This window comes from Hydra viridissima, unplaced genomic scaffold (assembly GCF_058129835.1).
Source record: "Hydra viridissima isolate aposymbiotic clone 2 unplaced genomic scaffold, HvirCarnegie_v1 scaffold_16, whole genome shotgun sequence".
Taxonomy (NCBI): Eukaryota; Metazoa; Cnidaria; class Hydrozoa; order Anthoathecata; family Hydridae; genus Hydra; species Hydra viridissima.
This window is the reverse complement of record NW_028324315.1, coordinates 8,764,583-8,792,352: the sequence shown is the minus strand read 5'-3', so window position 1 is coordinate 8,792,352 and position 27,770 is coordinate 8,764,583. Positions and strand designations below refer to the sequence as shown.

At 27.7% G+C, this 27,770-nt stretch overlaps 1 long non-coding RNA gene and 1 pseudogene across 3 annotated transcripts; both read left to right on the top strand.

Moving 5' to 3' along the window:
• The first annotated feature begins 281 nt into the window (after positions 1-281).
• On the top strand, positions 282-3,418 carry LOC149877953 (uncharacterized; annotated as a pseudogene). Its single transcript, XR_016448053.1, has 3 exons — positions 282-332; positions 1,211-1,467; positions 1,612-3,418. The product of XR_016448053.1 is annotated as an uncharacterized LOC149877953 (transcript).
• Positions 3,419-8,925: 5,507 nt separating this feature from the next.
• On the top strand, positions 8,926-27,126 carry LOC149877952 (uncharacterized). 2 transcript variants are annotated; one of them, XR_016448113.1, is made up of 4 exons: positions 8,932-9,052; positions 9,276-9,345; positions 23,949-26,252; positions 26,872-27,126. It is a non-coding gene; the product is annotated as an uncharacterized LOC149877952 (long non-coding RNA). The 2 variants fall into 2 exon arrangements; XR_016448112.1 differs by lacking the exon at positions 26,872-27,126 and having other exon boundaries at positions 8,926-9,052; positions 23,949-26,330.
• The last annotated feature ends 644 nt before the right edge of the window (positions 27,127-27,770 follow it).

The following is a 27,770-nucleotide window of genomic DNA, read 5'->3' as shown; positions in this document are numbered from 1 at the left end:
AATCTTAAAAAATATTAATCCGAAAAAAATTAAAAAAAAAGAGTGATGTTGTTTTCAACATAAAATACTAATTAAGGAAAGAAAAAATACTCCATTTATTTTTTTTTAGACAGCTAAAGAAAAATGATGCCAAAATACATTTTGTTGGGTTGTTAACATAATAATCATCAAAAAAATCTTAACCTATAAAAATTGTTACAAAAACCACATACACCATTAGTAAAAATAAACACAGGCGCTTTCAAGGTTGTAAGAGATGAATTTTAGATCGTTTCTAATATATGCAACTTAATAAACGTTTTGTCCCTTTAGCTTGCAAATATTTGGTAAAGGTTTTAAAATTTGGACTGGATATTAGTAAGAGTGGACGAATCGTATCGTTATAAATTTCAATATCCGAGAAAAAATTTCAATATAATTCCGAGAAAAAAAGATTTTTAAAAAATGATGATCTGATTACAGGAAAATTAGCAAATCAAAAAATCCGAGCATATTCTGACGTCATTAAACAAATGTTACCAATAAAAAATTTATTGAAAATAAGAATTTTTGAACCGAATGAGATATTAAATCACCGATTGAATCAAAGTTTATCAATTAAAGACAAAGATTACCGAAATTAAAAATTTTATTACTTCAAATGGATTATAAAACTAAATATTTCACTAATAATCATGTAGATATATTTAGTTTTTGTTCTAGTGACGTCATCATTTTACTTTTTTAATTTGATAATTAAGCTTGTTAACAGTGTAAACTTTTTTAAAAGTGAAGAAAAAAAGGAAAAAAAAAAAAGCCTAAATTAAGTTCTTCTAAATAATTGAACCCGTCATTTTGAAAAGGGCACAAGTCACACTTTTTTCGAATTTCACTTTTTTGGGCCATTTTATTTATTGAAGTGTTTTACATATTTCATTTGAAAAAGGAACAATTAAAAAAATGAAAAATAAAATGAAAATTAAAGTCTGTTTGAAAATGGCACCAGTCCTAGGACTTATGCCGCTTTCACGTGAAACGAAACGAAACTATCAAATGTAACATCACTTTATCAGTTACAAAAATGGAGAATCGCGAGCCTGCCGAAAACAATGATATATTAAAAATAACTAGATGTCTAACTTCCGCGTATTTTTTGAAGCAAAGATCGGCCATTATGGGGGGCAAATTTAACAAATCAAAAGCTTCGTATTTGTTTTGTTTTGATAAATAGCGTAAAGATTTTGCCCCCCATAATGGCCGATTTTTGCTTCACTCTTTCTTATACCGATTTACGGCAGTTAGACATCTAGTTATTCTTAATATATCATTGGCCGAAAATGCTTACAAATCTAGAAAAAGAGTGTCTGGTATAAAAAACAGTGAAAAATATAAACATACTAAAATAAAAAAAGCTGAAATTGCTGGAGAAGCTCATAAAAACCACAAAGGGAATGATGTGGCACCAAGATATACAGGAGCTTCTTGCAGGTTAGTTTTTCTATCTTGTTATTTTGTTTATTTGCTCATGATTTTTTACCACCAATAATTAGCAGTTAATGGTTACCTTAAGGTAATAGTATAGTTCTTATATCATTACCTCAAGATAATGTTGATTGTTTTCTTTGTTTATAGATGCAATTCAAAATGTATGGAGCTTATATCTGAAGATGCTATGAAAAGTACTATACAGTTTGTTAACAAATTTGATAGCAAAAACGCTCTAGGCACATATTTGCAATCATTAATTGAAAAGAAGGATATACAGAGAAAACGTCCTAGATCTGAAGAACCTAAGAAAAAAGAATTTACCTTTATCACATTAAGATAAACGGTGTTAGAAAAAAAGTGTGCAAGAAAGCTTTTTGCAGTATGAATGGAATTTCTATGAAACAAATGAGACGTTTATGTGTTTTATTAAAAAGAAATGAGCAGCCCATAGATCACAGAAGTAAATCTGAGGGATCAAGAAGCAACGAATTGCCTGGTGATACATTAATTAAAATACAAGAGCATATTGAGTCATTTCCTGTTAAACATGTGCACTACTATAATAAAGATGCATCATCTTATTATTTAGATGAAAAACTCAATGTGAAAATTATGCACACATTATACGAACAAAAATATCCAGATTATCCTGTTAAATATAAATTTTACTTAAAATATTTCCTGGAAAATTTTAGCTTATCATTTGGTAGAAAGCAAATTGATATCTGTGGGCTGTGTGAAGAGTTAAAGATTAAACTAAAAAATCCACATAATGATGAAAATGCAAAAAGAGTCTATCAAGCAGATATTGAGATCCATAAAAGATAAGCAAATAAGTTTTACAAAAAAATACAGGAAGTAGAAACTAAGTGCAAGAATGATCCGAATGTGTATGGGATTGCATTTGATTTTATGCAAAATTTGCCACTTCCACATATCCCTGTCCAGGAGATTTTTTATCTACGTCAATTATGGCTATATGAGTTTTGCATATATGATCTTAAAACAGGTAAATCAGTATTTTATTCTTATTGTGAAGGAGTTGCTAACAAAGGTCCCAATGAAGTATGTACTTTTGTACTGGATTATATTTAAAAATATATTGGCAATGATGCCAAAGAACTGCACCTATTTTCAGATGGTTGTGCTGGCCAAAATTGGAATCATGTCATGGTCCGGGTTCTTTTATCACTGGTAGCTGAACTAGGTAGCAATATAAATGAGATCCAATATTACATACCCAAACAAGGTCACTCATTCCTGCCAAATGATAGAATGTTTGGGACAGCGAAAAGACATATTCGAAAAAATGACAATTTACACACCAACTGAGTATGAAAATCTTATAGCTGGGGCTAACAAAAACTTTGAAATAATAAGGCCTAAAACTGAAGATATTATTGACATAAAAACATGGTGGCCGAACCATTATAAGAAACTAGTGCTATCTGTGGATTCCTATGGCAAAGGAATACCCAAGGACAAAAAATTAATTTTTGGTATTTCTAAAGTGTCACATTTTACTTTTTCTAAAACCACACCTGGTCTAGTGACAACACGTGAATCCATAGATTGCTTAGTCAGTCATGATTTCCAGCTCTTACAAAGGATGGGTACCAAGCCATCCTTACCATCAAGTAATACTCCTGCATATGCTGGGAAAGTGCCAATCAATGAAAAAAAAATATCAGATTTGAAAATAATAGAAAAATGTATTCCATATTCAATAGTAGAGTATCAAAACTTCTATACAGAAGTTTTTGCATGGCCAACAACTTTAACAAACAATGAATATCAAGAAATAAAAGATGATTAACTAAAGATTTTTCTGAATGTCATTGGATTTGTATGTAAAAAAAAGAATTCATTTTGAAAAAGGCATTAGTCCAGAAGTTTAAGTTAAAAAAATCTGTGATTTTTTTTTTTTTTTAATAAATAAAGTTCACAAAAACTCTGTATGTTTTTTTATTTATCTACTCCTATATTTAGTTTTATAAGCACCGTAGACTTTTTTGATAAGAAACATATTTTTGTTCATCCTGAAAAGTTTTAATTAACGGACTTGTGTCCTTTTCGAAATGACGAGTTCAATTGACAAGTTGTCAGAAATCTTCATGTTGTCAAAATGGTCTTGAAACAAATATTGGAAGCTAAGGGTCTGCGTCTCGTTATTTTTTTAAATCGAGACGAGACGATCCTAAAAGCTTTGTCCCGATTAGCGATAAATATGTAGACAATTTTTAATTTTCACTCGAAATCCGGGACGATACCGAGACGAAACGAGATGTCCCGGACAAAATAGGAGCTTCAGAATTTCCCGGAATTTACATCTTTTTAACGGGACATAACAAGACATACTAGTTAATCCTTAATGTGAAATTTAGTATTCTGCTGGGGGGCTCGGCCATTATAATTGTTTTGGTTACTTTATCGTAATTAAACTATTTACCGAGACTTAACAAGAAAAATAAAAATTGAAATGAAAATTTGCATGTGTTTCATTTATTTTATTTGTGATTGTTGTACTGTAATACACATTAACTAAATTTTATTGGCAATAAATAAAAGTTTTTAATTACAAACTTTGTCAAATAATTCATTTACTTGTGTCACTAGTTGAAGGTGCATCAGTTGGAGCTTTGGATCGTCCAGCAAAAGGAGCTGGAGCAGAACTCCTTGAACTGGTAATTAGTGGTGTAATACCTGGTACATGAGATGTTGTAGCAGTAGAGATTCTAGAGGATGCCGTACTTGCTCGTGATATCGGCTGACTTGGCAGTCTTGGATTAACCTGAATCTCAACCACATCATCTGATTCAACAACATTGGCTTGATCACTCTCTTGAGACAACAAATCTGGAAGGAAATTTACAAAATTTTTTTAAACTGAGAAAAATTTCAGTTTGAAAAGAATTTAAAAGTTTAAAGTTAAAACAAAAAACATAGAAGCAATAGATGGAAGTTGCAAAATTTAAGATTTTACTAAAGGCAAAGACAAAGTTAAGATCTCTCTTTAGAATTTTTGTGGATGCCCTACCAGGATGTTTGTCATCTTCTGAGGTCAGTTTCCAGGACTTGATTTGAACAAAGTCATAGTTCTGTTGGATATAGAGCAACTTTTCAACATTTTCCGGCTGAAGCTTGGTCCTTTCGTGTGTGACTATGTTTCCTCCTGCAGAGAAGGCCCTCTTGGACGTGGCCGAAGATGCTGGAATTGCCAGGTAACACCGTGCTGCTTCAGCCAAAAGAGGTAAAGTCATTTCATGTTTTTTCCAAAACCCTAGAACATTTTCCTGGGCCTCTTTCATTGGCCAGGGATGCATATTCTTAAGACATCTCATTCCTTGGCAATGTTGGACTTGTCCGAAATTGCTGTGTGTTGAGAATGAAATTCAATCACGTCTTGAGCCAACGAATCTGTTTCCTCCTCCAAGTTTGCAGTGGCCGTTGGTTGATCCATAATTTTGTTGAGCCATTCATGATGATTGGTGTGGTTTTCAACCAAGTACTTGTAGGTTTTATCATAGGTTCCAAATTTTTTGGATGCCACACCCTTGTAGTAAGGATTAAGGAGAACACCAAGAAACATGGTTTGAGCGCCAGCATTGGGAAACCTTTTATCAAGCTTGGCTGAAAAAGTTCTTAAAAAAGATTTGCTTGTGTCTGACAAATCATCCTTGACCAATTCAACCCTGTTGATGTGGTGCTGCAAATTGTGGAGACCACCAACAACGATGTGTAGAGTTGGCTTTTTATCTGCACTAGGTCTCTCAGATGTCTTTGCTAACAGTTTGAGAGTAGGCAACAGTTCCTCAAAGATTTTAAACTCCAATTCAGAGGGCACAAGAGATGCAACATCTGCTGGGTCAATGCCTGGCCTTGCTTTTATTGCCAAAAGAGGTTCTTTCATGTCAAAGACACTCTGCACACACCTGTATGTAGAATTCAAGCGAGTGTTGTTGGCAGTGATGAACTTTTTGTAGACCAACTCTGTAACATTTTCCTTTGAATCTGTTTCCATGGCAAGACGAATATCCCTGTTCATAGCTGCAATTTCGGCCTTGATTCTCTCATTCGCCAAATGACTCTTGTGCGTCTTTTCTGCTAGCCTTTGAGCACAAGTGATTCCATGATCTACTGCTGTGGTGGCATCGACAGTGTCCTTGATGGCCAAATTCAAGGTATGGTCCACACAAAGCAAAGACTCATCAATAAAGGTGCATTTTGAAATTGCAGCTTTGAAATTGGCAGCATTGTCATGAGTTACGACAACTGAAACAGTTCCTGATGCAGGTAGATCGGCAACAACCCTAAAAAAGTAACAAAAAATTACAGCAAACTGAAATGTCACAGTATGGTAATTTATATCTAATACAAACACTAAAATAACTAACTTTTCTTTGCACTGATTATAAACGTGCATAATGGCGAGATCAGGCATATCACTTTAACTGTTGAACACAATTAACTTAACTCATGTAAAAAAGTACATTTTGTAATTTAACTTACTTGTTGATCTCTTTGGCAATGCTGTCTGCTGTGTGCCTCTCCCTGAACGGACTGACAGAAACGACAAACTTGTTCAGGGTCCACTCCTTGTCAATGTAACGAACAGACAATAATTGGTATGGATCAAAGTTCCTTGAAGTCCAAATGTCCGTGCTCAGAGCCATTCCCGGACTTTCCAGTAGATCAGTTTCCAAAACTTTATCCACAGCCGTCTTGACATTGTCATACAACAAAGGCAGCTTGTACCTAAAATAAGTTGTGGCAGCCTTGCTTTTCAGCTTTGGATCTAAGTAGTGCATAAACTCCTTGAAAGGTCTTGCCTCAACAAAGCTGAATGGAAGATTCATCCTTGCCAGAAGTTTCATAATTTCCAAGTTACCTCGATGTTGCTTTGGACCTCTGGATTTGTACTTAAAACACTGACTCAGTCTTGCCTGGCTTGACTTGCGCTTTATAAGATCTGGGATAGAAAGCCGTCTTTTCTTAACGGAGCGGTTGAGAACTTGAGGAGATTTTTCGTCTGGAAAAAATCTAAAAATAATTTAGTATTGCTAAGTCTCGTTACGCTTTTCCCGGTTCATTTCGAGAAAACAATTCCGAGACGCAGACACTTAATATCTAGTTAATATAATTGCTCTGTCTCGTAACGTTTCGTAAATATCCGGGACACAGTTTTTAAATTCCGAGAAAAAATTTATGTCCCGATTTATAACTTTATTCCGGGATAATCGTTTCCTTTGTCTCGTTATTTTTTTCCGGGAAATTTCTCGTCATGTTATGCTTTTCCCGGTTCATTTCAAGAAAACGATTCCTAGACGTAGACCCTTATTGGAAGCACCTCAGGTAAGGGAAACTGGTTATTTTTAAGATTTTTTAAATTACTGGTATAAGCATATGAAAATCAACATTTATGAACTAAGAATATATTTTAATGTCCAATAACAAACAAACAAATATGAAATAACAACAAATATGAAATAATAACAAGCAAACAAATATGAAAGCTTTTTCCATGTACCAACTACTTAAATAAGTTTTTAAACCCTGAAATTATTTTGAAGCTTCAACTTAAAGAGTAAAAGTGCAAGATTTATTTAATAAATTACTGTCCATTTCTAACCAACTTCGTGTTAATTAATTTTTTCATAATTAAATTTAATTGGGTAAAATAGCGAGCTACAAACGGTAACTTTACCTACAAAGTATTATAGGATATTTTGCGGAACCAAATACAAAGCATCTGCCTCTCGTTACTTTTTTATTCGACACAAGACGATCCTAAAAGATTTGTCCCAATTAGCGATAAAAATCGAGTATATAACAGTTGTATATATATATATATATATATATATATAATTGTTTCTGTAACATAATCCCCTTTATTTGCTAGGATACTGTCTGTATTTCCTACAAAATATAAAATACTGGGATACTGTCTCTACTTTCTACAAAATCTTAAAAACGTTAGTTTTAAATTCTTTATCAGAAATTCTTCCAACCCAACCATGTGATGGAAATCTTATTGCCCTATCAATAACGTTTCTATGAAACCAATCAAAATTCAGCTGGGCTGAAACAAATCAGATGCTTTAACGTATTTAAAATCTCAGCATAATCAATTATGACGACACATTTCTTAAAATTTGAAAATTGTGACGGAAGATTTCATCGTGTTGCAATTCGTGAAGCCCATACAGTTAGATATTTAACTTTTAGCCATCGCAGGCATCCATTTTCAATAAAAGAGATATCTATTTGGTAAACCTTATTATAGTTTCATCAAAAATAAGAGACAAAGATTTTCATAGCTCAACTTTTTTCACACTTACGTGACACCTTCTATGAAAAAATAAAGAACCCAATTAAATACCTGACATCTTCTATAAAAAAATAAAGAACCCAATTGAATACCATAATTTGAACTTCATGACTGGTTTTTTTTAAACCAGCCATGAAGTTCAAATTATGTGAATTTATTTTCACCAAATTACTTACTTTTTTTTTATTTTCCCAGTATTTTTGTCTTTCGGAAAATTATATTCATCTGATTGTTAAGCTTTTCTTACTTTAATCATACAATTTCTTCTTTACTAGTTTTGCATTTCCGGAAACATGAATTTATTTCAATGATAAGAAATTAGTCTTTAACATTTCTAATTTTGAAGAACAATAGTATATTTATTCTCAATTAACCAATTTGCTCTTGATTAACCACTTGCTCATGACGCTTTAACTTTCCATTTTTGTTTATTGCTGTTTTATTGAAACAGAATAAGTTTGAAAAGTGAGTCAGGGTTTTAAGCGATTGTTTGATTTCTTTCCTATAAAATGATAGTTATAAATAATAAGTCGCTTATTCAATGATATCACTCTTATAAAACAATATAAATGATATAAAATGGAGACTGTAAGTGCAAGCATTTTCTTTATTATTATTTTTGTCTCCATTTATCTCCATTTATTGCATCTATTCATAAAATCCTTCTTCTTTTTTCCTTTTCTGATTTGTTTATAAATGGTTTATTCTACTTTTTTTTTTCGTAGAACCTAAAAACTCTGTTATCACCTCTTCTTTTCGTAATTCAAAACTCAACTCCTAACCGTATTCTCTTTTCCATCCCTCTCAGTTTGCCGGTCTGTCTTCTCAGACTTCTTTTTTGTTGTTTTTTTTTGCTTGTTATATTGGTTATATTGCTTTGAGCGTTGGCGTCTTTTCATTTTTATTTGTTACTGTATAAAATATTGATTGATGTTTTTGAGTGGTTACAGTGTTATAAACTGCAGCTTGTTTCAATTTGAATTAGCTTCCTCACAGTATTGGCATTTCTTTGAAATCTGTATTTTTTCTCGGAATTATATTGAATTGTATAACGGGATAATATAATACGGGACGTAATACGGGACGTCCACTCTTAAAAATATCTAATCCTAGTTTCAAAACTTTTAACACATGCACACAAAAGAAACGCAAATAAAGCCAAGTAAAATTTATTTAAGAGAGATCGTGAATTCAACTTTAATTCTCCAGCGCCTCTAATTCTTTTTACAAAACGTAAACTCTTGTTTAAGCATCCATGTAAGCTAACTTTTGTTTTGATAGACATTGTGTCAATAAACCTACAAAATGTGTTTTTGCTATTTTTTCCTTATTTTCCTTAAAACTAAATGAAATATTTTTTATTTCCTTAAAAAGCGTTTTATGCTAAATTATTATCTTTTTAAATCATTATTTTATATAATTATATAAATATTTCCGCATAATTATTAATCATGCTGAATTATTCGATGTTTTTTTTTAGGATAAATGTAATAGAGTAATTCCTGATCAAAAAAACAAGGGAGTTGCATCCTACCTCACTAAAAAACAAGGCGGTTGCATCCCTACCTCCTTGTTGCATCCTAGTCGCTGAAATTTGCCTCAAATGTTTTGAGACATTTAAGAAAGACTGTAAACTCTTTTCTTATAATTTGAATATTATTTACATTGCATCTTAAGCGCAATGAGCTTCACTTCATCTCCATCCTTTATATAATAGTCTTCCATCGTTAATTAGATCTGAAGATGCACTTACCATTTGTTTTGATTTATTTTCTACAAAATCATTTCTAAAAAATTATATTTCGCTTTAATATCACCATTGTATTAAATACGGGTTACCATGAGTTTTGAGCTAAAATAAATAAATAAATATAAAATGATAAGTAAAACACACCAATGTTATTATTTCTTTTTGATTATTAGGACTTCCGTAATTAACTAATGAACTGTATCACATTAGTAAGTTTCTAAAAATAGTTCATATGTACAAATTTCATTGGATAGCCAATTTTGGATTCTAGATGTCCACATCATTTGCTGAATCGAAATACCAACTATCAAGCAGGACTTTGCCACTATTAAGCCAAATACGACTTGAAAAAAATTAGTGACATATTTTCGAAATCTTTTTTGTTTTTGTACATTTTACATGTAATTTGCTCTCATAAAATAAAAAATTTGAATGTAAAGCATAAAATCCCTAAATGTCTTCTTTAAAAATGCGCTTTTAAACCTTTTAAGTCAGTATATGGTTTCTAACTTGATCGATCTCAGCTAAACGTGAGGCTAAACGCGAGACTAAACGTGAGGTTAAACACGAGACTAAGCGTGAGGCTAAAACAAGATTAGTCCTCAGAATAGGCATAAATTCAACCTTAAAGAAAATGTAAGTAGAATATTTCTTTTTTCAGGTTTTATGTTGATTTGAGAGATAAGAAACTACAACTTTCAGATACATCTTAAACTACATATGCATACAGCGTAACACCACAATTACAAATACCTTATCAGCGTAATAGTAAACGTTAACAGTTTATCTCTTGTCCCCTTTCATTTTTAAATTGACCAAACTTCAAGAACCTATAAATCTTGAACAGATAGGAACTCGAAGGAAAAAAGATACAGTCCTTCCTAATTAATATTTCTAGACATTTTATTTTACATTTTATCTCTAAACGTTTTTGTGGCAAATTTCAGGTGATGTAGATAACAGATTTTTGTTTTTTTGCGTTATTTGACATGGAATCACTCAAAAATGTGTTCTGGGTAAGGCTGTTTGTTTTCAAAACTTAATCAAGCAGTTTTTAACATAACTATTGATGATAAAAATGTTGGCTAACTACCTACCCTAGTTTTAAAATGTCTATAAAAACTCTATATGAATTTTAATTTTAGAAGTCACTAAGACTCTAATAGATTCTCAAAAGTCAATAAAAATTCTATAGGAATTTAAAAGAACTTTTGTCAGGGTAGCGTACTTTTCAGCCAACTAACAGACTATTAATTATTTTAATGTAATGCATCAGTTCAAGTTCTGTAAACTCTTAGAGGCAATTTTTTAAAGTGCTTTCTCTCTTTCTCTACCTAAAGGCGTCCATTATATATATATTATTATTATTATTATTATATATATATATATATATATATATATATATATATATATATATATATATATATATATATACATATATACATATATATAATGAAAAAAAACATATAACAAAAATATATAAATTATATATAATTTATATACAACATTAAAATATGGATAAAATTAATACCATCAGTTACAAATATTTATATTTATATTTAACTTTTTTAAAATAAAATTTATATTTAGAGATTAAGTAAAAAAGTATGATGGGGGTAACTGGAAGGTGTTGTATTGCTTGGTTTTGTGCAGCTGCATGGTTTTCTGGTAGCATTTCAGCGTGTGTTAATCCGCTCAATATTGGTGTAGTAATCGCTAGAATCACAGCTGGAGTAACTGCATATTTTTCAGGTTTTTGCTGCATGCTTGGGATCAACCTGTGTAGAGGCGAACCACCATGGTATGAACAAGGATCCTATGAAGTAGTATAAAAAAATCTAAACCTAAGGACAATGTGTTTAACTGCATATAGTTTTAGAAATTCTACACAACTTATTCTGTAACTCAACTTATTGTCAAACTATTTTCAAAGTTATTACGCTGGACAATTGACCAATGAAGACAACGTTTCCTGATTATTATAAATTTTTTGTAATATCTGGAGTATATCAGATGTTTCCTGACTTTTTCCGGTGTTCCTAAGTGTAACATTTTTTCTTTACATTTACGATATGTAGATTTTTTTGAATTTGAATTTTAGTTTCGGTACTTTTATCATTTTTCCGGCTTATTTATCATTTTTCCGGGTTATTTAAATGTGCACACAAAGAAGTTTTATCAAAACTATATTTTAAAAGGAAAAGTAATGCAATTATGACAAGAGCTATAGTGAGGATCCTCTGCATTCTTCTAAATAAACTTTTCAGAGAAACTACTCAAAAGATCTGATCTTTTTTCCAAGTTTTAATCAACTTTGAAAAAGTTTACGTAAGTCATTTGATGCTGACAAACAACTGTACATCATAATCTACTCATAAGCTCTCTTTTAAAACGAGTTTACAAAATGCATAAGGTTTTACATTACCAAAAGTTATTTACATACTTTTAAAGTTTTTCAATATTGCCGCAACCCTTTAGCGGCCATTTCTCTCCTACAATTAATACTTAGGAAATCTGTCTCTTGCAAAAGTCTGTTTCATAAAGCAAAACAAAAACTGTAAACCTGTAAAAATGAGACAAAAAAACGAGTCAATTTCAACTTTAGTTCCTTCAGCCAATGTTAAAGACAATACTCACCATCAGCGGGTGACGCTTTTGAAAGGCTATTTAAAGTGGCAATGTGGATTTCAAACATGAAGATGAAGACCGCTTGAAGGATAATTGTGCCCTAAACGTGCCTGATAAAGAGGAACCAGTTCTAGTCCCGGAAATTGATTCCGTGATAAAGAAAGTTCGTGTAATAGTGATCGCATGAACGAGATGTTGCAGCAATACGTAGTTCTAGGACATAAAAAGAGCTGCAACTTTTGAGAGACTGGAAAGCTCGTCGGATCTCGAAGCTGAATATGATTGAGAGGCTTCTACTGCTACAACGTGCAATACTTTAAATATTAATGTGTATATGTATCTAATACCTTTGTAGTTTTTTCAGGCAAAATGAATATAAATGGAGCAGATTTTAATTTTTTGGAAGATCTAAAACGTGTTACTACCCATACTCTTATATACTTAAGTGGTAGTTGAAGCTCTGTGAAGAGACAATGCATCTCTTCTTACTGTTTGATTTTTGCTGATATAACAGGAATATTAGGTAGATTTAATTGTCAGATTGAGGATTGAGGAGCCCTAATACCAGTATGCTCTGGTTATGAGTTGAACTGTGAAAGGTTTGGTCAGTATTGTTATGAAAAAACTGCTCTTATACTAGAAAGGTATTCTTGGTAGCTCTTGAAACATGGGGTGCAGATATCTGAGGCATTAGAACTGACTGTCAGGAGTCACAACAGGCTCTGTATAAGGAAATTCGCAAAGCAAAGATTGAACCATACCACCAAGATATCTAGAAAGAATGTTAGGATGAACCAGTACCAATACCTCTGGATCAGAAGTGATCGTGTAATATCTAACATTAGTTTCAAAAAATACAAATCCAAAAATGGATCACCACTTCCCCCAGAAAGTTTGTCTTTATCAAGGACGTAATAACAAAATAAAGCTGTTGTTGCTAATACTACCTTTTTTCTTTTTTTGTTTCGGTCATAGAAAAGATAATACCTTTTGGTTTTTTAAATGCAAGTTTTTTTTAAACTTTTGAAAAAAGTTTTTTTAAAAAGCCAAGTTACTTTAGTTTATATACGTGCGTGTTTTAGTTTGAGGAACCCAAATTTTTTTTTATTTAAATCAATTTTTGTGCGCGTAAAAGGCTATAACACGCATACGCGTATGTAGTGCGCGCTTTAGGTACACGTAAGGTTTATTTAAAAAATACGTGGTATAAATTTTCTAGGTAGTATAATATGATATTTGGGATTGAAGAGCCTAAATTTTTTATTTAAATCATTACTTACGCGTAAATTACACTGAGACGTGTACGCACACGAAACACGCGTCTTGGGTATGCGTAAAATTTTTTTATATTTTCTGACCCAAAAATACTAGAATTGATATATCACATTTTTATATTCGATGGTTATATCATTTTTGCCGTTTTTTCACCATTCAGACTCACTGTGCGACGCGAAATAACGGAATTTGCGAAAAGATAAACTCGACTAAAGAAGAGCTACTAAAAATTCCGGAAGTCATAAAGGAGTTCAAAATGAATCAGAAAGCAGAAAAAAATACTTTAGTTTCCTGGACCGTACAACAAAACTGAGTGTAAGGCTTCTTCTGTCAAATATGGTTCTACTTTTGTTATTGACTTTGCAAAGGCGTATATATATATATATATATATATATATATATATATATATATATATATATATATATATATATATATATATATATATATATATATATATATACGCCTTTGCAAAGTCAATAACAATAATTTGCTTAGTTGTTACGATACACTTTGCTAATTTAAATAAAAACTTGGTATCTGATAGAAGATCTAATGATCTTGTCGCCAGAACCATAAAAAGTTATAATAGAATATAACTTAGGCCATTAATAAATATAGACAAATAAAAATGACAAAATACAAAAAACAAAAGACCGTTTTTATACAAATTTCTTATTTTTAAAAGTATTTCAACATATTGACATTAAAGAGAATGAATTTTTTAAATTTCTTTTTAAAGACTGGGAAGGTAAGTGATAAATCAAAATGAGGTAAAACAACTTTGTTCCAGAGATTGGGTGCACGATAAGCTATACAGAACTGATTGAACTTTGTTCGACAAAAGGGTTCAAAGAGTGAGTTATCATTTCGTAGTGTATACTTATTTATTGTTTTTAAGGTAATAAAATCTTTAAAAACGTGTAAGGACGGATTGATTTTACATTGAAACATAAAGCATAATATTTTATATACATTCACTTCATAAATGTTAGGTACTTTTATTTTTTTGAATAAAAACTTTGAATGCGTAAGTCGATTTTCAAAACAAACTAAGCGTATTGCGTATTTCTGACGATGGTAAAGAGTGCGCAACTTACTTTTGCTTGTACTTCCCCAAGCAATATTTATATAGTTAATATAACTATGTATAAATAGTTAATATAACTATGTAAAAATGAGTTAATATAACTATCTTATATTAACTCATTTATACATAGTTATACATTTATACATAGTTAATATAACTATGTATAAATGAGTAATAGAGTTGGATTAAAATGGTTTTGTTTAAATAATTTCTTGACTTATAGAGGACTCCTATATTTTTAGAAACCTTTGTACAAATGTAGCCAATATGTGGTTTCCATGTAACATTCTCATCAAGATAAATGCCAAGAAAACTAGTAAAAGTTTCCTTTTTTATTTCTAGTTCATCAATAAGAATTTTTGGCATGGTTGTTGGTAAAAAACGTTTTTTAGATATAGGGTGAAATAGAATGTATTTTGTTTTATCAAGGTTTAAGGTCAACTTGTTACATTTAAACCACTCAGATACGCATTTAAGTTCTTTGTTCATATCTGAAAACAGCTCATTAATATTACTGTTTGATAAGAAAATTCGTATCATCAGCAAACATAATACTTCGAAGATTAGCTGCTTTGCTTAAATCATTAACATAAATTAAAAACATAAGATGACCTAGAATAGAGCCTTGTGGAACACCGCAGGCCATCATTATAGGTAAGAAATTGCTTTCTATTTGAAAAGTAACTATGAAACCATTTTAGCATGTTGTTTTTGATTCCATAGTATTCGAGCTTTTTAAGCAATATTTTATGGTCAAAGGTATCGATAGCCTGCGAAAGATCAATAAAGACTCCTAGGGTATATTGTTTTTTTTCGAAAGATTCTGAGATTTCCCTAACAAATTGAATAATTTCGTGCTCAGTTGAAATATTTTTTTTAAAGCCAAACTGTTTGGAATATAGTATATTATTTTGGTCAAAATATCTAAATATTCTATTATATATTATTCTTTCCAATAATTTTGAAAAAGTTGAAAGAACCGAAATCGGGCGATAGTTGTTGATATTTGTTTTATCGCCATATTTGTAAAATGGTATGACTTTCGCAATTTTCAATTGATCCGGGAAAATTCCTTGTTTTATAGATGCATTAAACACTTTATAAAGAATATCTTTCAGACATTCATAACATTCTGCAACTATGTTACCACTTACTTCATCAGCACCAACAGCTTCATTTCTTTTTAGAGATTTAAAGGTTATATCGAGCTCGTCGTGGGATAATTCAGAAGAATACTCATTGTTATAATGAGATTTATTTATAGGACACAAGAAGTCTTCAAACGAACTTTCGGTCATAGGAATTTTTTTAGAGAGATTGGTTCCAATTTCAGTAAAAAATTTATTAAGTATGTTTGCAATTTTGCTCGGTTCACATATATTTACATCTTCAAATTTTATAGTTTGTGGTAAAGAATTTAAGTGACTTTTTGATTTACCTGTTATCTCTTTTACTATTTGCCAGGTGCGCGTTGAGTTGTTTTTAAACTTATTGATCAGATTAGTATAGTAATTTTTCTTTAGATTTTTGCGAATTTTTTCAAATAAATTTTTATAATTTTTATATTTTTTCATTTGCAGAAGATTTAGTTTTTAAATATTTAATATACAGCTTCTGCTTTATTTTCGAAGATTTTTTAAAGTCTTTTGTAATCCAAAAACTATTGAAGGTTTTATGACATAACTTTTTTACGTACTGGAAAGTTCGCGTCATATACTGAGTAGAATGTTTCAAAGAATTTATTATAAATAGTACTTGCATCTTCATTAAAGTTGATGTGCCCCCAATGAAGTAATGATAGTTGATGTTTAAAATCATTTATTTTTTTGTCGCTGTAAATTCGTTTTTTTACAGTTCTATTTTGTTTAATTTTATTTGATAACGTTGTGTTAAGGGTTAGGAGAATAGGAAAGTGGTCCGATATATCAGTTTTTACGATACCTTTTTGGATGGAGTTATTAAAGATGTCTGTAGTAAAGATATTATCAATGAGAGTAGTAGAATTTTTTGTTACTCCAGTTGGATGATTGATAAAGGGAATTGCGCCTGCTAAAAAAATTTCATCGTAGAAACTTCTCACTTTTTTGCCTTTGTTATAAGTAAGACAGTCCGTATTAAAATCCCCAATTATTAAGTTTTTTTTCTTTCGTTGTTACCAGCGTGAACTATATTAAGTTGCAAATAAAAGATAAAATTTTCGCACGCGCCGTCAGGTGGCCTATAGCAGCAGTTTATAAGTATGTTTTTTCCTTTGTTAATGATTAATTCAATAGTTATGATCTCTTTATCTTTGTCAGAAACGCTCCAATCGCTTCTAACTTAATACGCAATGTTTTCTTTAAAGTATATAAGAACTCCTCCATCGCGTTTGTTTGTTTGTCTTTCTAATGAGATTAATTCAAATTTCTTTATATGAAAATTAGAATTATTTTCAAGTTCGATAGAAGGGCACCAAGTTTCCGCAACACATAATATTAAAAATGTTTTCAGTTTCTTCTAGAAAATGTCGAAAGTTTTCATTATTTTTGGTTAAACTCCTTATATTTATGAATCAGAATCCTCCACATGTGGGGATTCTGATTCTTTCACTGTTCGTTTCATTTACATTTTTAAAAAGAAATTCTTTAATGGTGCTAGGGTAATGATATAAATTGTCCGTGTACATATCACTAAAAAAAATTTACATCTGGGTCTGCGTTTTCATCTGACATAATGTATTTTTCATAAAAATTATGGGTTAGCGATTGAAAGTCATTCATTTTTGTAATTATTTTTTGTGCACAGTTTAAAAGAATTTCTTTTTGTTATCGTAATCAATTAATCGCGCGTTATAAGTTTATTATAGACAACTTTTGCATACTTATCTGAGGATCATAATTCTTTAGCTTTTGCAAAGAGTATTTTTCTTTTTTCAATCGTTCTTTCGCTGTAGTCGTCGTTAAGATATATACGTTCATTCCAAAGCTTTAGTCCTTAATAATGCTGTAATATTTTTTCTTTGTCTTTATAGTTTAGGAACTTTAAAACTATTGTTCGTCGCTTTTTATGTCCAGTTACTTTTTTTTTTTTTTCGTGTTCTGTGGGCTCTTTGTATTTGAATGTCGTGTTTTATATTTAATTTTTCTTTAATAAAATATTTTACTTTCGACTCGCTTTCTTCCCATGATTTGTTTTCTTTTTCTTCAAAACCCTCAAACCTCAAGTTGTTTCTCCTGCTGCGATCTTCTAATTCAGCAATTTTATCTAAAAAAAGTTCGCTTGACTTTTTTTTTTATTTTCTTTGATTTGATTTTTTAGTTCTTCATTAAGTTCGTTCGTTTCCTTTATGGTTTTTTCGAAGCATTCGTTTTGGAAGTTCATCCCTTTTTTTATTGCAGCAATTTCATTTTTTAGTAAAATGTTTTCGTTTTTTAATTGCTCTATTTTCCCTTCAAGTTTGTCAATTTTCTCTCCAAAGATTTTTAATAAAGTATTTTCACGAGCTTCTAATAGTTCTTTCACTTGCGCGATTGTTAAATTTTTTTTTTAAGAAAGAAATGCGTCTCAACTCGACGAAAGCTCCACGCAAAAAAAAAAAAAAAAAATTGCAAAAACTGCTAGAGCAATTTTTTAAAAATGTTTTTATTTTTGTAGTGGACACTTGTTCCACACTTATTCTTTGGTTTAACTTCTTCACTTTGCCTTGATATCTTATCCCTGAATCTTTATCATTAATAGTTATGAAAAAAAACATGCATGGTTAAACTTTGAAATCAAAAAATAATCTCAGTACACAATATTACTTTTTATATTATTATTATTATTATTATTATTATTATTATTATTATTATTATTATTATTATTATTATTATTATTATTATTATTATTATTATTATTATTATTATTATTATTATCATTATTATTATTATTATTATTATTAGTATTATTATTATTATTATTATTATTATTATTATTATTATTATTATTATTATTATTATTATTATTAGTATTATTATTATTATTATTATCATTATTATTATTATTATTATTATTAGTATTATTATTATTATTATTATTATTATTATTATTATTATTATTATTATTATTATTATTATTATTATTATTATTATTATTATTATTATTATTATTATTATTATTATTATTATTATTATTATTATTATTATTATTATTATTATTATTATCATTATTATTATTATTATTATTATTAGTATTATTATTATTATTATTATTATTATTATTATTATTATTATTATTATTATTATTATTATTATTATTATTATTATTATTATTATCATTATTATCATTATTATTATTATTATTATTATTATTATTATTATTATTATTATTATTATTATTATTATTATTATTATTATTATTATTATTATTATTATTATTATTATTATTATTATTATTATTATTATTATTATTATTATTATTATTATTATTATTATTATTATTATTATTATTATTATCATTATTATTATTATTATTATTATTAGTATTATTATTATTATTATTATTATTATTATTATTATTATTATTATTATTATTATTATTATTATTATTATTATTATTATTATTATTATTATCATTATTATCATTATTATTATTATTATTATTATTATTATTATTATTATTATTATTATTATTATTATTATTATTATTATTATTATTATTATCATTATTATTATTATTATTATTATTATTATTATTATTATTATTATTATTATTATTATTATTATTATTAGTATTATTATTATTATTATTATTATTATTATTATTATTATTATTATCATTATTATCATTATTATTATTATTATTATTATTATTATTATTATTATTATTATTATTATTATTATTATTATTATTATTATTATTATTATTATTATTATTATTATCATTATTATTATTATTATTATTATTAGTATTATTATTATTATTATTATTATTATTATTATCATTATTATTATTATTATTATTATTAGTATTATTATTATTATTATTATTATTATTATTATTATTATTATTATTATTATTATTATTATTATTATTATTATTATTATTATTATTATTATTATTATTATCATTATTATTATTATTATTATTATTAGTATTATTATTATTATTATTATTATTATTATTATTATTATTATTATTATTATTATTATTATTATTATTATTATTATTATTATTATTATTATTATTATTATTATTATTATTATTATTATTATTATTATTATTATTATTATTATTATTATTATTATTATTATTATTATTATTATTATTATTATTATTATTATTATTATTATTATTATTATTATTATTATTATCATTATTATTATTATTATTATTATTATTATTATTATTATTATTATTATTATTATTATTATTATTATTATTATTATTATTATTATTATTATTATTATTATTATTATTACTATTATTATTATTATTATTATTATTATTATCATTTTTATTATTATTATTATTATTATTATTATTATTATTATCATTATTATTATTATTATTATTATTATTATTATTATTATTATTATCATTATTATTATTATTATTATTATCATTATTATTATTATTATTATTATTATTATTATTATTAGTATTATTATTATTATTATTATTATTATTATTATTATTATTATTTTTATTATTATTATTATTATCATTATTATCATTATTATTATTATTATTATTATTATTATTATTATTATTATTATTATTATTATTATTATTATTATTATTATTATTATTATTATTATTATTATTATTATCATTATTATTATTGCTATTATTACTATTGTTATTACTATTATTATTATTATTATCATTATTGTTACTATTATTATTATTATCATTATTATTATTATTATTATTATTATTATTATTATTATTATTATTATTATTATTATTATTATTATTATTATTATTATTATTATTATTATTATTATTATTATTATTATTATTATTAAAAATATTAATCCGAAAAAAATTTTAAAAAAAAGAGTGATGTTGTTTTTAGCAGAAAATACTAATTAAGGAAAGAAAAAATACTCCATTTATTTTTTTAGACCGCTAAAGAAAAATGATGCCAAAATACATTTTGTTGGGTTGTTAGCATAATAATCATCAAAAAAATCTTAACCTATAAAAATTGTTACAAGAATCACATACACCTTTAGTAAAAATAAACGCAGGCGCTTTCAAGGTTGTAAAAGTTTACATCATTTCTAATATATGCAACTTCATAAACGTTTTGCCCCTTAAGCTAGCAAATATTTGATAAAGGCTTTAAAATTTGGACTGGATATTAGTAAGAGTGGACGAATCGTATCGTTATAAACTTCAATATAATTCTGAGAAAAAAAGATGATCTGATTACAGGAAAATTAGCAAAACAAAAAATCCGACTATATTCCGACGTCATTAAACAAATGTTACCGATAAAAAATTTATTGAAAATAATAATTTTTGAACCGAATGAGATATTAAATCACCTATTGAATCAAAGTTTATCAATTAAAGACAAAGATTACCGAAATTAAAAATTTTATTACTTCAAATGGATTATAAAACTAAATATTTCACTTATAATCATGTAGATATATTTGGTTTTTTTTTCTAGTGACGTAATCATTTTACTTTTTTAATTTTATAGTTAAGCTTGTTATAAGTGTAAACTTTTTTAAAAGCGAAGAAAAAAAAAAACAAAAAAAAAAGTCTAAATTAAGTTCTTCTAAAAAATTGACAAATTGTCAGAAATGTTCATTTTTTCAAAATGGTTTTGAAACAAATATTAGAAGCACCTAAGGTAAAGGAAACTGGTTATTTTTTAGATTTTTTAAATTACTAGTATAAGCATTTGAAAACCAACGTTTATGAACTAAGCATATATTTTAATGTCCAATGAGAGATTTTTACTTTTGTGTCTTTACCCTTCAGGTGGGATCTCTTTTCCAGAGTAGACAACCAACTCCTGTAACAAACAAACAAACATGAAAGCTTTTTTCATGTACCAACTACTTAAATAAGTTTTTAAACCCTAAAATTATTTTGAAGCTTCAACTTAAAGAAAAAAAGTGCAAGATTTATTTAATAAATTATTGTCCATTTCTAACTAACTTTGTGGTAATTAATTTTTTCATAATTAAATTTAATTGGGTAAAATAGCGAGCTGCAAGCGGTAATTTTTATTCGAGACAAGACGATCCTAAAAGATTTTTCCCAAATAGCGATAAAAATTGAGTGTATAACAGTTGTGTGTGTGTGTGTGCGTGTGTGTGTGTGTGTGTGTGTGTGTGTGTGTGTGTGTGTGTGTGTGTGTGTGTGTGTGTGTTTGTCTATATATATATATATATATATATATATATATATATATATATATATATATATATATATATATATATATATATATATATATATATATATATATATATATTTCATTGTCTTGCATTTCGTGAACGCCATACAGCTAGATATTTAACTTTAGGCCATCGCAGGCCAAAATATATATATCATTTATAATTATATATATTATTTATAATTATATATATTATTTATAATTATATATATTATTTATAATCATATATATTATTTATAATTATATATATTATTTATAATTATATATATTATTTATAATTATATATTTTATTTATAATTATATATTTTGGCCATTTTCTTCTTGAAACATTTTCTGTGCTGAAATTAAATCAATAAAAGAGATCTCTATTTGGTAAACCTTATCATAATTTCATCAAAAATAAGAGAGAAGAATTCTTTCTTTTTTCATAGAAGATGTCATGTGTGAAAAAAATCTCATAGCTCAATTTTTTTCATCATTTTTTTTCATCTTCTATGAAAAAAAAAAGAACCCAGTTGAATACTTTTTTGTTTTTTTTAAACCAGTCATGAAGTTCAAATTATATGAATTTATTTTCACCAAATTACTTGCTTTTTTTTTCTTCTCTTTTTCCTAGTATTTTTGTCTTTCGGAAAATTATTTTCATCTGATTGTTAAGCTTTTCTTATTTTAATGATACAATTTCTTCTTCACTAGTTTTTCATTTCTGGAAGCATAGATTTATTTCAATGATAAGGAATTAGTTTTTAACATCTCTAATTTTTAAGAACAATAATACAATATTTATTCTCAAGTAACCAATTTGTTCTTGATTAACCAATTGCTCATGACGTTTTAACTTTCTATTTTTGTTTATTGCTGTTTTATTGAAACAGAATAAGTTTGAAAATTGAGTCAGGGTTTTAATCGATTGTTTGATTTTTTTCCTAATAAAATGCTAGTTATAAATAATGACTCGCTTATTCAATGATATCAAAGCACTCTTGTAAAACAATTTAAATGATATAAAATGGAGACTGCAAGTACAAGCATTTTCTTTATTATTATTTTTTTCTCTGCCCATTTATCTCCATTTATTGCATCTATTTATAAAATCCTTCTTCCTTTTTGTTGCTGCGCCAAATGGAATACGGTTTTTATTTGTTTATAAATGGTTTGTTCTACTTTTTTTTTCGTAAAACCTAAAAACTCTGTTATCACCTCTTCTTTTCGTAATTCAAAACTCAACTCCAAACTATATTCTCTTTTCAATCCTTCACTGTTTGTCGGTCTGTCTTCTCAGATTTCTTTTTTGTTGTTTTTTGCTTTTTATATTAGTTATATTGCTTTGAGCGTTGGCGTCATTTCATTTTTATTTGTTTCTGTATAAAATATTGGTTAATGTTTTTGAGTGGTTACATTGTAATAAACAGCAGTTTGTTTCAATTCGAATTGAAACAAACTGCTGTTTATTACAATGTAACCACTTCAAATTTCTTTGAAATTTGCTTTTTTCCGAGAAAAAAACAGATTTCAAAGAAATGCCAATACTGGCATTTCTTTGAAATCTATTTTTTTCTCGGAGTTATATTGAGTTGTATAACGGGATAATATTATACGGGACGTCCACTCTTAAAAATATCTTATCCAGGTTTCAAAACTTTTAACACACGCACACAAAAGAAACTCAAATAAAGCCAAGTTGAGTTAATTTAAGATAGATCGTGAATTCAACTTTTAACTCTGCAGCGCCTCTGATTCTTTTTACAAAACGTAAACTCTTGTTTAAGCATCCTTGTAAGTGAACTTTTGTTTTGATAGACATTATGTCAATAAACCTACAAAATGTGTTTTGGCACATTTTTCCTTATTTTTCTTAATACCAAATGAAATATTTTTATTCCCTTAAAAAGAGTTTTCCGCTCAGTTTTTATTTTTTTAAATTATCATTTTATATAATTATATAAATAATTCAGCATAATTATTAATCATGCTGAATTATTTGATGTTTTTTTTTAGGATAAATGTAATAGATAAATTCCTAATCAAAAAAACAAGGGAGTTGCATCCTACCTCACTAAAGTCGCTGAAATTTGTCTCAAATGTTTTGAGACATTTAGGAAAGACTGTAAACTCTTTTCATATAACTCGAATATGATTTACATTGCATCTTAAGCGCAATCAACTTCACTTCATGCCCATCCTTTATATAATATAATTCCAACGATCGGAAGATGCACTTACCATTGGTTTTTAATTAGTTTTTGAAAAATTATTCCTAAAAAATTATATTTCGCTTTAATATCACCATTATTTTAAATTCGAGTTTCCAGGAGTTTTGAGCCAAAGTAAATAAATATGAAATGATAAGTTAAACACGCCAATATTGTTTTTTCTTTTTCATTAATAGGACTTCCGTAATTAATTTATGAACTGTGTCATATCAGTAAGTTTCTAAAAATAGTTCATACGTACAGATTTCATTGGATAGCCAATGTTGGATTCCAGGTGTCCACATCGTTTGCTAAATCAAAATACCAACTAACAAACAGGACTTTACTACTATTTTTATTTAGCCAAAGACGACTTGAAAAAAATTAGTGACATACATTTTCGAAGCCTGCTTTCATAAATTAAAAAATTTGATGTAAAGCATATATAAAATCCGTAAATGTCTTCTTTAAAAATGCGTTTTTATACCTTTTTGTTGTCAGTATGATATGAATTCTAACTTGATTGATCTCAACAAAATGTGAGGCTAAACATGAGGCTAAACGTGAGGCTAAAACAAAATTAGTCCTAAGAATAGGCATAAATTCAATGTTAAAGAAAATCTAAACAGAATGTTTCTTTTTTCAGTGATTTTTTTTGGAGATTTTGTAGTTTACACCCTCTTTTATTGCAATATTCTCGTGGATCTTAAAACAACTTTATTGCAATATTTATATGGATCTTGAAATAAACTATTTTATGTTGATTTGAGAGATAAGAAACTACAATTTTGAAATACATCTTAAACTACATAGGTATCGAATTTCAGCGTAATACCAATATTACAAATACCTCATCAGCGTAATACCAATATTAAAAGTACCTCATCAGCGTAATACCAATATTACAAGTACCTCATCAGCGTAATACCAATATTACAAATACCTCATCAGCGTAATACCAATATTACAAGTACCTCATCAGCGTAATACCAATATTACAAATACCTCATCAGCGTAATACCAATATTACAAATACCTCATCATCAGAAGTAAAAGTTAACAGTTTATCTCTTGTCCACTTTCATTTTTAAATTGACCAAGCTTCAAGAACCTGTAAATCTTGAACGGATAGGAACTTGAAGGACAAAACATACTGTCTTTCCTAATTATTATTTCTAAACGTTTTATTTTTACATTTTATCACTTAACGTTTTTGTGGCAAATTTCGGGCGAAATAGATTGCAGGTTTTCGTTTTTTTAAGTTAATTGACATGGAATCACTCAACAATGTGTTCTGGGTAATATTGTTTGCTTTCAAAACTTAATCAAGCAGTTTTTAACATAAATCTTGATGATAAAAATGTTAGCTGGCAACCTACACTAGTTTTAAAATGTCTAAAGAAACTCTATATGAATTTTAATTTTAAAAGTCACTAAGACTCTAATAGAATCTTAAAAAAAGAACTTTTGTCAAGGTAGCGTACTTTTCAGCCAACTAGCAGACTATTAATTATTTTTATGTAATGTATCAGTTCAAGTTCTGTAAACTCTTAGAGGGAATTTTTTAAAATGCTTTTTTTTTGCAGTGGACACCTGTTTCCCATTATTTTTTGGTTTAACTTCTCTAACTAACTTTGAAGTCTTCTCTCTTTCCCTAAAGGCGTCTATTGCTCATATATATATATATATATAATGAAACAAAACATATAACAAAAATATATCATTTGTATATAATAATTTATATATAACTTATATATGAGAACATTTTTGGCTTTCAAGGTTTTGTGACTGAAACAAATAATTTAACAAATTTAACAAAAATATCAAATTAACAACTCATACATCGTTAAAATATGGATAAAATTAATACTATCAGTTACAAATATTTACATTTATATTTAACTTTTTTAAAGTAATCTTTATATTTAGTGATTAGTTAAAAAATATGTTGGCGGTATTAGAAAGTCGAAGGTGTTGCATTGCTTGGTTTTGTGCAGCTGCATGGTTTTCTTGTAGCATTACAGCGTGTGTTAATCCGCTCAATATTGGTGCAGTAATTGCTAGAATCACAGCTGGGGTAACTGCATGGTGTTCAGGTATTTGCTGCATGGTTGGGGCCTATCTGATCTCAAATCTGAACTTCAATCTGGTTAGAAACGAAGATTTTTATAGAGATTATACTGTAGTTTAAAGAGATGCATAATATCAAAACCAAAAGACCCTTTAATGTTGTTTGATATTTTTTCTACCACGTATTCAGTTGCATTTAGTTTTAGAAATTTCTAATAACTTATACTGCAATCCAACTTTCTCTGTCAAACAATTTTGTAAGTTACTGCATTAGTCAATTTACCAAGGAAAACAGTATTTCTTGATTATTATGAACTTGTTTGAATGAGCGAGTTTGATTGAGTAAAATAAATGAGTTTTGCAGAAGTTTCCTAAGGTTTTCTGGTGTTCCTGAGTGTAACTTTTTTCCCTTGCATTAACAATATGAAGATTTTTAGAATTAGGTATTTTAGCCTAAATACACTGTTAAATTTATGCCAAATTTGCTTGTCTTGATTATTGCGACTTATTTAAACGTGCATACAAAAAAGCTTCATCTAAACTAATTTTTAAAGGAAAAGTAAAGTAATTATGACACGAGGTACAGAGAGGACCCTCCCCTATCCTTTTAAGGATTTTTTTTCAGAGAAACTACTTAAATGATCTAATTTTTTTCCAAGTTTTAATTGGTTTTTAACAAATTTACTTAACTCATTTAGTCAACTTTGAGAAATCGGCTACGGTTGAGAAGTTGGAAACAAACACTTGGTGTCATTCGCTAAATACCACTAAAAATGCTGGAACGCCTCATAGAAAACTACACTTTTGGAATGGACCCTGTGATCCGTAGTTAAGGACAACACTTAGAAGAAGTTATGTTAAAAAAAAATTAAAAAAATTTTTTTTTAATGATTTAAAGATTTTTCAATAAAATTAAAAGAAATTTTTTTCATTGTTGAAAAAGGTACATCTAAATGAATCACCCTTTACACAATTTCAAAGTATTTTTTAGATGCTCAGAAATTATTTAACTTAGATAAAGTTTTTTATCTTTACTTGTTTTCAAACTTGTTTTCAAAAGTTCGTTTCTTTTGAAACGTCTTTATTCACCTTTATTTCCTTAACAGTTTTCTTTGGATGCAAGTCAACATCAACAATATCGTGATTTGATATCGAACTTGATTCTAATTCAAGACCTTCTTTCTTTTTATTCTTTAATGCATCAACAGAAAAAACGGAGTGGCTAGAACATTTTTTGGTTTCAAGATTTTGAGATTGGAGCAAATAAGCAATTTAATGTCTTGAAATATATTAAAATACCAATATAAAATTAGTATTATCAGTTACAATTAATAACATTTGTATTAAATTTTTTTTTAACGACACTTTTTTTTAGAGATAAGTTATAAAATATGTTGGGGGAACTATTAAAACCAAGGTGTTGTGTTGTTTGGTTTTGTGCAGCTACATGCCTTTCTGGTAGCATTTCAGCGTGTGTTAATCCGCTCAATGTTGGTGCAGTAATTGCTAGAGTCACAGCTGGGGTAACTGCATGGTGTTCAAGTATTTGCTGCATGGTTGGGGCCTATCTTTTTAGAAACGAACCGCCGTGGTATGA